Source organism: Phaethon aethereus (assembly GCF_964289735.1).
Source record: "Phaethon aethereus genome assembly, chromosome: 9".
NCBI lineage: Eukaryota > Metazoa > Chordata > Aves > Phaethontiformes > Phaethontidae > Phaethon > Phaethon aethereus.
In genome coordinates, this window is record NC_138585.1 from 14,613,515 (window position 1) to 14,626,023 (window position 12,509).

A 12,509-nucleotide genomic window follows, 5' to 3' on the forward strand; every position below is an offset into this window, starting at 1 on the left:
CTGCTCCGCTCTACGTTCTGTGCCTCACGGAGGCTCGCGGGAGCGCGGCACAGCCGGCGAACGGCCTTTCCGAGCGCACGGAGCTGAAGGAGGCAGCAGGCGCCACAAGCTGCTATGGGATAATTAATTGTGGAGGCAAGAAGGTCATTGCAGTTATCTCATTGCTAACAGAAAAGCTCAGGCAATTAAGCTTTTAGACACATCGCAGGTGCTAGCAGTGATTACAACAGTCAGACAAATATTTTGTGGCAATAAATAACAAATAAACACAGATTTTTACCACACTTTTCAAGCTTGGGGGAAAAAAAGGCCTTTTATTTATTTTTTCTTATAAACCTTCCCTCTGCAAAGGCAGTCAGTAAATCCAATGTACAAGCCTTTGCTGGGAAGGAGAATGTCTTCAGTTTGCAGCCCCAGTGTAAGCTTCTCGTCATACCTTTAGCTGTGCCTATTATGCTCAGAAATCGCCTGATTTCATACAAACCATGTAATATAAGGCACAGGGATTTCAGAGTGTTGCTGAGCAGCAGAAGGAGCTCTGCAGGCAGCATTTCCATCGCAAACTGACTACTCCACAGCCCGTGCCAGCTTGTGTTGTGTATGTCAGACCAGCCAGCACAGAGCAGCCCGGTGCAGGACCTGGCTGCCGTAGCCGAGATGCCCCGTGGCCACAAAGGCAGAGAGGAGCATCCCCGGGCGCTGCCCCAGCAGAGCCCAGCAGCCAGCACAGGGGCTGCGACGCAGGGGAGCGCTCAGAGATGCTTGGTCCATGAAGCCTAGTTGTGATCTCTCCCGCGGGGAACCACAGGGGGTTTAGGAGCTTCCTGAACACCGAAAAGGCGAGCGAATGTGCTGAGCTTCTCTCCCGACACTGCAGCAACAGCCATCCCGTGCAACAACAGTCTCTGCTCAATGGCAAAGACCCCACCAGGTGAGCAAGGATGCCCATCGCAGGGTAGCGGGTATCACTGGAAAAGCCCAAAGTGTGGTGCAGCTCAAGTGCCCGGCCCCTGTGAGCTGCAAAGCAGTCCTGCACCCTCTCAGAATATTTTCTGAGATACCCAGAGAAGGGAGAGCCTCTCTACAGCATCACTGCAACGCTCAAGTGAGGAGTAGCTGTTCACAAGACCACCTGCCCCTGCTCCCTTGGGGATTAATGGCACTCACATGTGCTGGTGAATCATTAAGCCCAGGAGAAATGGTTCTCCAGCAGTAATTGTCTTCCCGTTGCGCAGTAATGTCTGCTGATAGCACTGACAGCCTTCGCCTTTGGGAGGCTCATAGTGTCAGAATTAGAAAATGGGTATTCGTGTTCCTCCTGACCCTGTGCAGACTTCAGCCTCGCTGGATAGCCAATTTTATCCCCCAAAATAACGGGCTTGCTTAGAGATATTCTAAACAGACTGATAAGTAAGCATAAATGACAGGGTTGCTATTATACCAAAGGGTTATGCTGACATTACAAATGGATGCTGAAGCTGGAGCAGTGGTGCCGGGGACACTGGGCTCCCAGGCAGGATGCCGGTGGTGCCCATTGCAGAGGTTCACCCCGAGATATTTCATATTGCTTCAGGGTGTGATTCCGTAGCTATTAATTGACAGCATTTCCAAGCTATTTTTAGTACAAACAAAATAAAATAATAATGCTTTACACAAAAGACTGCTCCCACAGTTTACAACTGCTGCAAGCATCTTTAGGCCTTTGAGTACTAACGGGTATTATCAGCATTTTTGGAGGCTGAGAACAGTCTTGGAGGATGCGGATGCCTGGGTGACGGTGGCACGAGTCTGAGCAGGGAGCTCTGGAGAGCCAGCTGAGCCCGAGGCGCCCGTCCCTGTTGGGTTCTGGCCTGGGTAGGAGGCTTGCAGCAGGGTGATGGGCAGAGGAAAGACAGGGAGGGCTACAAAGCAGAGGATGGGGGGACATCCGGACTTCTGCACGGTCACTGTCTGCTGCAGAGCTGGAAGATGCTGCAAATACTGTGGGGCCCAGAGACAGCGGTACCCGAGCAAACCGTGTGGGAGAGCCCATCCAGCGCAGGAGCACCGGGACCCAGCCCTGCGGGCGCTCGGTGCTCAAACACGTGGCTGGCTGGGCGCTTGGCTTAGGAGACCGAGGAGCAGCAGACACGTCCGACAGCAGCGCCTGCGTGCGGGGGAACAGAGCTGCCTGTCCCCACCTTGGCGCAGCACCGCGCTCTCCCCAAACACAGCACAGCAAATAAGAGGCAGTGGCACGTAGCACACAGATAAGACATTTCCTCTCTGAAGTGCTTTATGACTGTAGCCCAGTCAGCTTCCCCTCACCTCCCAGATGTTACATGACCTCCAGGGCAACACTCTGTGTACCAGAACTGCTGCTGCTGTCCCTAACGGGGCCAGAGAAGGCTTGCAGGGAGAGCTGGGGCCCTGCGCTGGCCCAACAAACACAAGGAAGGGTTCACCTACCCAAGCGCTTGTCTGTGTCCTCTGGCTGTAACAGTCCGCTTGATTAAAAACCCGCCTCTCCCTGCAAACCCGGCAGAGCAGGAACTCCTGCCAGTAGAGGGGAGCGAGTTCGGCAGGTCTCTGCGCTCCCTGCGGAAGGCGAGCGGCTCTGCCCGCCTTGGGGCTGGGAGAGGGAGCACAGCAGGGACCGAGCCCAGGCCCCCGGGAGCAGATCCCCCCATACCGGGGGTCCCCAGGAAGCCCAGGCACCTCAGCACCCACCTCAGGGGTCTCTTTTCCCCAAAGACAGGAAAGGTTTTCAAAATAACACTTGAACTCTTGCTTGCTTCCCCTGAGCCTGCTCAGGACCCATCCAAACTTCTTTCCATGAGTACAAGGCTGCAGATCCGCTTCCTCGGGGCGAGGAGGCTGACGCTGCCAGCCAACCGCTTCATCCCCGAAAGCCTGGAGCTGCAAGGAGAGAAAAGCCACCAACCCTTCTGTGACTCACACCGAAACCATGAGTCGACTGCGTTTCCAGCCAGGCCTGTAATCAGGCTGGAAAAGGGCTGATCCTGAAAGGGTGGGACGGTGACAAGGATCCAGCTCTCAGAGGGGTCACAGCCCGAGCTAGGTGACCCACAGCTTGTCCCCAGGGGTGTAGATCCCCAGGCTGGGGGGAGCACCTCCAAGCAGCCACACCTGCGTTTCCCTCGGCTGCTCAGGGGCTGCTGCAGAAGCTTCAGTAGGTTTTGCCACTCGCAGCACTCATACCACCTCCAAAATTACATCTTTTAAGGAATGTGATGTTTTAAAAATTCTGCCGTGGGGGTGCAATGCATGCCAGCACGGTTACAGCTTAAGACACATCCACCACCCAGATACCAGCTGGCTAAAAATCTAGCCCTGCCCGTTTGCTGCCTTCACTTACAGAAATCCTCCAAAGCAGTTGCGATCGCTTCGGGAACGCTGTCGTTAGCTCAAAGCCTCCTGCCTGCCCGCTGCTCACCGCTGCAGCGCTACAGGAGCTCCTCTGAGCTCTCCCACCGCACTCGGGATCAAAGCCGCCAGCTCAGCTCAAAGCACTGCTGAGAGTGGATCTTGGAAGAGCGTTTCAGCCAAGCCCTAAAAAAAACTCGTCTGCTTTCATCCTCACTGCGGTCTAACAGACATCTACAGGCCCCTGGGTAATTCCTTGCGGATTCCCTTTCCCTCTACTGTATCAAACCATGATGAATCCTGTTGGAAAGCACGTTTCAAAGATCTCGGCAATCTCAGCGGTCCCCTCTCCAGCGGCTGGGAGCTGGGTGGCTGGGAGGCAGGCAGTGCCTGAGCCGTGTTTTCCAGGAGCAGGAGCTCAGCCTGGTGGGCATCCCCCGGCGATGCCAAGCACAAGGGCTGTATCGAGTGTCCTGCCTCCTCCGACCCTTGGCTATCAGCTGGGCTGGGAATTCAGGCACATTTTTTCCATCTCTGGAATGGAGTTAGCATGCTTGGATTTTTTTCTAAAGAATTATAGAAGAGGGGAAACAGCAGTGAGAAGATGCAGTCCCCCAGGGCACCATCAGTCCCCTGGAATGGGAAGGAAAAATGCCCGCTGTTATTCTCAGATACCAGGACACCTGCCCCGCTCCTGCTTCCCTGGTGCGACCCTCTGCACATGCCAGGCACACAACACCCCTGAGCCCAGCCTAGGGCCACCTAAGGCCCCATTTACTCACAAGTAACAGCACTGGCAGCAAATCCTCCATCCCATGGAAGGTCAAACAGGAGAGCAAAGCAAAGCCCCAGTGCTGCTGGGCAGAGCTGTGTGCCAGTGTGCACCCAGGGCCAGGTTAGCTCCTGGACACAGACCTTGGGACAACACAAGCAGCTCTGGAACGGGTCTTTGTTAAGCTATGGAGCCGGTGACCCTCGGCACCATGTGGGATGGGATGCACACCCTGGGAGAGCATCACACCCCAGACACCAGCACACGAGGCCCGGCACAACTCCAGGGTAGCCACATCTAGAGCAAACCCAAAGAACGCTTGTTGCTGGTGCTCCACCCTTTACTCTGAGTGATTTCCGGAGGATTTCGGCGCCCGTTTCAGTTACGGTGCACACCAGAGCGTGACTGCAGCAGGTCAGAAAGTCACAAAAGCATCCGTGCGCAGGATCCTGCCACGTGCGGGAGACCGGGAGCGGAGCCGGGCGGCGCAGGGTCCGGCAGCCCCAGCCAGGGTCACAAAGAGCCTTTCAGGGCGGCAGCTGGGGCTCAGCCTGGCAGCGCGGTACCAGCCCGTGCACGGCCGGCAGCACCGGCGCAGGGCTCGGCTTCGTCTGTGCTTTGTGCCGGTGGATGAATCATCTCTGGCGGATGTGTCACCCCTTGTTCTGACCCGCCAGGGCTGAAAGGGACCTTTGCAGGGCCTGGGGACAGTTGCTGCCTTCTGCCCAGGGCTCAGGACACCCAGTGCTTGTGGCACCCGGCTGGGCCACCGCGCTGACACCCGCCGCATCTGGGGCGTGACTGCAGGGAACGGCACAACTGTGAGGCACCACGTACTGGGGCCCCGGGGGTGCCTGGGCTGGCAGACCAGCTAACACAGCCCTTGGGCTGCACAGGGGAGAGGGATGGACAGTGGCTTAACATTTGCGCCAAGGAACCCGGGTACCTGCCTACCTCTTCCCACAGCCCCCTGCGCACAGGGGGGCCGAGCCGATGCACGAGAGGGGCTTCGCTGCGCGCTCACCCCGGGAGCCGGGGATGCCCTGCCAGCTCCCCTCCGCGTGCAGATGGCGGGTGGCTGGAAGGGCCCCGGGGGTTTCAACCCCCCGTTCAACCGGCCCGTCCTCCCACCCGCCACCCCGTGTCCCTCCTGGGGCAGCCGGGGCAGGAGCCGGCTGGAGGAGGTGCGGCAAACCTGCCCAGGCCGCGGTGCTCTGTTGCCTTTGGCAGCGGGTTAGAGCCAAGGGACTTCCAGCAGCGCCAGGGTGGGAGGCTCCGGCGCCAGCGCCGTGTGGGCCCAGAGCTTCCCAGGGCGACTCACCCGTCAGCCACGTGCACCCTCACCGCTCCTGCGGCAGGCCACCCCGTGCCCCTGCAGCCTCCCCGGGATGCCACGCTGTGCCCCGTGGCCACGCTGTGCCCCGCGGCACCTCTGCCACATCCCTGCGTGCCGGTCTCCCCCGCAGCATCCCCGCGCCGTGCCGCTCCCACGGCACACCCACCCACGCCTCCCGTGGGCACCTTAACTTGCTTTAAGGAACAACAAGGGGAAGAAAAGCTTTACCAACCTCTTGAGGTGCTCTCGATGACCCCCCAGCGGCTCACCTTCCCTGGCGCGGAGGCCACCAGCTCTGGCTGTGCGTGCGTCCCTGGGCTTTGGTGCAGAGCGCTGAGAGAGCTCAGCCGGGGCTGGTCACTGTCGCCCAGGCACAGAAACAATTTTGGATGGCAAGCTGCAGCGGAGCAAAATCTTTCAGAAGACCCTGTGTGCCTGCCCGTGCGTTTGTCTCCTCTCCAGCAATGAAATGCAGACTGGGCACCCCCAGAGACACAGGGTGCTGCAAAACGCAGGGGCGTCTCTGCTCCCGCTGTCACCCCTGGGCCACCGAATCCCCAGCCCTGAACACATCGCCCCGCGCCGAGGAGCTGACCCGTGCCACGCACCAGTTACCCCCTGTTGCTGGCGAGCCCCTCGACCCAGAGAGATGGCAGCCCGGCCTGACACGAAGCCCTGTGCACCGTGACAGGGACATGGCCGCTGCCGAGAGGAGCTGGGGAGCCGCTCGCCGCCCTCCTGGGGACATAGGCCGCTCCGAGCCCCTCAGCAATTAGTGCCAGAGCACAGCTGGAAGCATATTGATCCATCCGGGATCTCCCTGGAGTTGAGAAACAAAAGAATGGCTCAGAAGGAAGCGAGGGATGAGGAGGAGGAAGGGTTGCATCCCTGGGGGATGCTGCCTGGGCAGCAGCAGTACGAGCAGGGCTGGACTGTGCCGGAGGTTTGGGACCCTCTCCTGCGCAGAGCCCCACTTTCCAGGCACCCCGGGGGTGCTGCTCGCAAGAAGCGCTGCTGCACACGGGCGAGCTGGAAAAACAGCGCGTTGCTCCTTGCTGAGGGGCTCGGTGCTACAGAAAGCTCATAGGTAACATGGAGAGGCAGAGCTGGCCCATGGCCTCAGCAAAGGGAATAAGAGCCCTGTCTCCGTGGGGCGGAGGGAGATTCCCTCATCTGCAAAGGTCTCTGCCAAGTGTGGCTAATCCCCACGCAGTGGGCTCGGAGAGGCAGGGAGCAGAGTGGCATCCAGAGGAGCTCCAGAAAAAGTGCTGGCGAGCCAGAGGAAAGCAGTTCCCTCCGCTCCTGCTGACCCCGCACCCTCTGCTGAGGGCCGGCACATTGACCGGCTTCAGGAGACGGCAGGGACCTCTCAGCAGCCACAAGCAGCAGCAGGGCAAGGAGGGAGGGGTTGACCTCCCAGTCTCCCCCGGATTATTCCCAGGTGCACAGGTTGAATGAGAGCAGTATCAGGGCTGCCAGGAGCATCCCCATCAGGACAGAGCCATTTCTCACCCCTGGGTGCTGCTCTTCCCCTGAGCAGGACCACAGGCTGCACATGGGCAGGGGTCAATCCAGCCCAGTGAGGCTGGAGACCAGCACACTACAGGACCACCCTGTAGGACCCCCCCCACCCGGGGGGGCTAAAATGGAATCCTGGGCCATGGGCAGGGCAGGGCAGGGCAGGGCAGAGGATCCCAGGTGGGGCTGGTCAGGTCCTGATGACCCATCAGGGAGTAAGAGCTTTCTCAGTGTTTTTAAACTCATTGTAGATCCAGAGGTGACACATCAATGACAGTAACTCAAAGCTTCTGTTGAACCAATCTTTGTAATTTTTCCTAGTATCTCCTCCAGACCAGTTATACTTCAGTCTTGCCACAACAAATACCCCAATTTCACCATGTTGTGGACTGGATCCTGGTAAGGTTTCCCACACCACCTCCAAGATCTCACGATAGATGAAGCAGCGAATACTCACCCTGTGTTCACAGGTACAACAGAAACCTGCTGCTTCCTGCGCTAGCAATGCCCAGCCCTGTTTCAGATGCGCCGGCAGTGTTCAGACTCCTAAGGCCTGAAAAACTGGCTGGAAGTCTCTGTGGCAAGATGTTATCTCACAAGATTTATGGTCCATCCTGCTCCAGGCAAAGTCAGAAATACCACTGCAGTGATGGTTCTGGATATTACTGCATTTTTTTACGCTACTGCTCTGACATTCAGAGCCGAGGGAAAAATGGGGATGGGAACATTTACACTTTCATCCCCAGCACCAGCAAGGAGCTTTCTGGGGGTTTGGTGTGCGGGTATTTAGGGAGGGGGAGAGCCTGCTCCTGTTACATCCCAACTTGCAATTCTGGCTGAAAAATAAAGTAAGTTTGTGCTCAAGGATGAATACCTGCACAAGCCCAAGAGGGGGATTTTAGTCTTCTGTGTCCTCTTTTCCCTTGGGAAAGGCATGACCCCTCGTCAGTGCCCAGCCCCGTATGCTGACGGTGAGGGGAGCAAATACCCCAGGGACCAGCACGTTGAAGTTTGTCAGAAATGCAAAGGGAGGACGGGCCGAAGTCCCCGCCGAGGCCTGCATGTGTCTGGGGTGGCTGCAGTGAGGCTGTGGCTCCCAGGGCACAGCTTCTCGGCACCATCGTCTGATTCCAACTGGTTTGCGGGTGGGATGACCCACTTGCTGCATGGCTGTGAAACCGGAGTGCCCCCACCTCGGGACACCTTTGCTTCCCCAGGACTTATGTGGAGGGTGAGGACAGGTCTTCCACGCTTTTCTGCTAAAGCTGTTCCATGTCACAAAAATAATTTCACAACCTTGTGCTAGGGAAGGGAAGGGAGAGGATGACTGGAGGTGCCTGCAGCCAGGTCCAGTCCCTCTTCCACTTCATTATGGTGGTGGAGCTCCAGAAGGACAGAGAGACTCATTTGTGACTGGGGACAGATGCTGATAACAAGGCATCTGCGAATAACCACACTCAGTAGCAAACAAAACACTGTGTTAGCAAAAATTATTTTAAGATAGCAACCTACATCTTAGCCAGACTCCTCACCCCTACGCTTCCCGCAGACCACAGTGAGCTGCCTTCTGGCTGCGGGAGCAGAGCGGCCTGATTTGCGATTTTTGAGGCAGACCTGAAGTCCTGGAGCCCTTTGGAAGGTAAAAGGTGGCAGACAACTACCTCCGCTCATCCCTCAGCGGTTGCAGGGGAGCTGCAGAATGGCATCTGTGCCACTGCATGTCCCTCTTGCGCAGTCGTGGGTGGGAGTCCTCAGTAACATAAGCCAAGCTGGGACCCCTGTGTTTGCCATTGCCACCCTCACCATTTTGCTGGCAGGGGTGATGGTGAGCCTGCTCCGGGCAGTCAGGCTGTCTGGCTGACGCAGTATGCGCCACCCCAGCTGACTGCCAAGATTAGGGCACACTCACAGCATTGCTTTCACCCATTGCCCAGCGAGGGCTGTGATGACCAGGTGAAAGGTGAGAGGTGGCACATCCAGCACGACCTGCCGCCCGTGTGACGGGTGCACGGGCTGCTCCTGGCCCTGGCATCTCCCCTTTCTTGCGCTCATTCAGGGCGAGGATGAACCTGTCCCTTGTGAGGTGCCGCTGCCGCCTGCCGCTCGCTGCTTTGGTGGGACCAGGCTGGCACTTCATCTCGCACGGGGAAGCACCAGCGCAAGTCTGCAGCACCCCAAGACTGCACTGCAAGCCCTACATTGCTGCTGGGAAAGAGGGAAGAGAAACCAGCGCTCTGTTTCTGAGCGGCGTCTCCCCAGGGAGGTGTTGTCAGATCATCTGTGAGTTATGCGTATGATTCCTTCTTGTTTGCTGGGAAGAAATTTTCTTTTCAAAGCCATGGTTCCCGAAGCGCCAGCAGCTGCACATACGTTTCGGAGCAAGGCCCCGTGACTTCAGCCCAATCTCAGCTGTTTGACACTGCCTGAACTGAAGCGGTCCCTTCCTCTTTTCTGCGTCCAGAGCTGCTGCATCTGAACTGCCAGCCCAGGAGTGTGTCTCAGCCAGACTCACAGGGCTGAGATGTCTACCCAGGGGGCAGCCTGGGACAGACCTCTGCTGGGATGCAGGAGCTGAGGCACAGGCATGGGACGAGCTCTCCTAAAGCTGTGCAACTTCCTGGCTGTGAGGTGATTTTCTATTTTACTGGGAGATCCCTGCACTTCATCCAGATAATGTGGCAATAAAGGGTCACTGTTAGTGACCAATAAAGGGTCACTGCTGGTCTCAAAAGCAGCATTCACCACACTCGTCGCTAGGAGCAAAAAGTTCTGAAGTGGGTAGGACTTCATGATTTCCTCATTAAGGCTCAGAACAAGATGTAACAGCTGTAGTTAAAATTACCCCATCTCTGCTGCCTCCCACCACACCAGGAAAAGTTATTTTTAACTTCAGGTTGCCCAAGGGATGCTGCATGATGAGATCTGTTGCATCATTGCCAATGGTCTTTGCTTGGCAAGAAATTTGGGGAGAGCCGTCCCTCCAGCCAGCTGGGGTCAGACTAGAGCCCAGGGGTGGGCACCACTGCAAATTGACCCCTCTGGGCACCCCAGCTCCTCCCGAGGGGGCAGAAGCTCCCACTGAGGCAGCTCTGGGAGTGCAGAGGACCAGGTGCCTGCCAAGTGCTCTTTTGCCATGCTTTTGTTCTTTCTAGTTTTCTAATAAACTTACTGGGCTGAAGGTATGCCAGCAGTGTGGTGGCACCTAGAGTGCCATGCGGACAGGACCTAGAGTGCACTGAGTCGCAAGGACAGTCATGCAAAACCAGAGGGGATTAGCTTTCAATGCACTTCTCAGGGCAAACCCTGAAACTGCAGGATTGCCAAGATCCCAGCAGGAAAACTAGCCAGCTTGCTGCCCTCCTGACCATGAATCAGCTACCAAACTCTCCCAGCATCAGGAAAACTCACACAGAAAGCTAGGAACAGCCACGATGCACAGGAGCATCCTGGCCATCACCTCCCCGTCGTATTTGGCCACACAGTCCCTGTGAGTCACGCTGCAGGGCAGCAGTACTGTCACATCTCCCCCCGGCACGGTGGCATGGCTTGAGAGCTCCCTGTGGGCACCTCATACGAAAGGGTTCAGAAGCCTCCAGAAGAGGATTTGGCCACAAATCGTATTTGGCCTCCAGTCGTATTTGGCCACACAGTCCCTGTGAGTCACGCTGCAGGGCAGCAGTACTGTCACATCTCCCCCCGGCACGGTGGCATGGCTTCAGAGCTCCCTGTGGGCACCTCATGCGAAAGGGTTCAGAAGCCTCCAGAAGAGATGCTGTCTAGATGTGAGCACAATTATCACTCTTCGGCTTTACCTTTCTGTCTGGGGATGAACGTGACATTTGCTGTCAGGGGACTCTGAGCTAAACTGAGAGAACTCAGCTGTGTACACGGTCTTGTCCATATCTAAGTTCATTGATGTCTGTATTAAAACCCAGCAGTACATGTGAAACTGGGAGCTAGCATCCCAAGCAGAATGACATTTTTGAGTTACTTAGCATCTTGGGACTAAATTTTTAAGATTACAAGAACTTTTCTTGTAAAGGCTTTTCTCTTCCTGTTGTGTCACCTGCATTGTTATACAGTTGTATACACAACATTGTTATAGAGTTGCTTTGCTCTGCCTTGCCAGTTAGTCCCTGTGCCTGCTGCGTCTCGTTTTGGTTCATACCCTTATGTTTTGTTCCAGAGAAAAATTCCATTTATTGGAAAATGAGGCAATACTCCCTGCACCACAAGATGGTAGGGACACCGCTGCTTGGGCTCTGGAGAAGATCACAAAAGTCTGGAAGCTGGCAAGTCTCTCCCAGGGTTTTATTTTGGGTCTGTCAGTGACCTGTTGTGTGCCTGCCCTGCCTCACTGCTGGCCCCTTCCCCTCTTCAGAGGTCAGTTTCTCTTCCCACTCCCTGGGAATAATCCATAACAATCCTTTGTAATCTGTGGGAGTCCAGTACAGATGCAGGTTTGAGAGCTGTGAATACACAGAGCCGAGGGGTTAGGCATATTTGTCACGAGATACGGGATACATCTGGTACTCATACAGAAGTCTTGCACTATCCAACACAGATGTGCAAGACTCAAGACTGCAAATCAGCCTCTGAATGCGGTGTGTACGCCTAGAAGGCATCAACCTCACCAAATTTAAAAAAAAGCACCACTAAAGAATATGAGCTTTTCACTCTAAATATTAAAAAATGAAGAGAGGGAGCCTCTGAATTTTGTTACCATTCATGTATACATTTATTAAGCCAAAGGAGTTTGATCATGTCATGGTATGTTACTAGAGCACATAAGATCCCTTCTCTTCAACTTTGATAACAATGTTTATTTTAATTACTTTTTTGGTTTTTGCCTTTCAAGCTTAAAAAAAATTAATTCTTTCTGCATTTCCCCATGAAAGGATATTTTATGGTTTTTTTCTTTTCTTTTCTTACAGTACAAAACAAGTATTTCTCAGACATGTAAACAACCACCATGGAAATTAAACTGCTCTTAAAGTTAACTTTACTGTTATGGATGTTCTGTTAGATTTATATCATGTTAGATGTATTTCAGCTCAGTGAATCCTTCAGCGAAAGTTATTATGGTTATCATCACCTGCACAGCAGTAGTGCCTAGAGGCCCTGGCCAGGGTTAAGGCCCTTCTGTGCAAGGTGCTGTACAAATACTTCGGAGTAACTCTGAGGTCCCTGGTAACAACAGCATTCACTAATGTGACTATAACTCTCTCCGCTTCCCTCTGCTCAGCAGTGACCCTCACAAATTACAGGAGCTGGAGTGAAACTCTTCTCCAAACTAAGTCTGGAGTTGATGTTCAATTACTGTTGAAGAGAAGAGCAATGTCACTATGGGCCAATCCTGATGCCTGCGGTCCTGTGCATAAAGCTGCTCACACTCATGGGAATGCTCATATGAGTAAGAAACTCCTGTGGGAAAGGTCTGCAGGACTGAGTCCCTGGATCATTGAACTCCTCTGCAAGAAAGCATGCAAGAAAAGCAGACTGGTTCCTTTTCTCTAA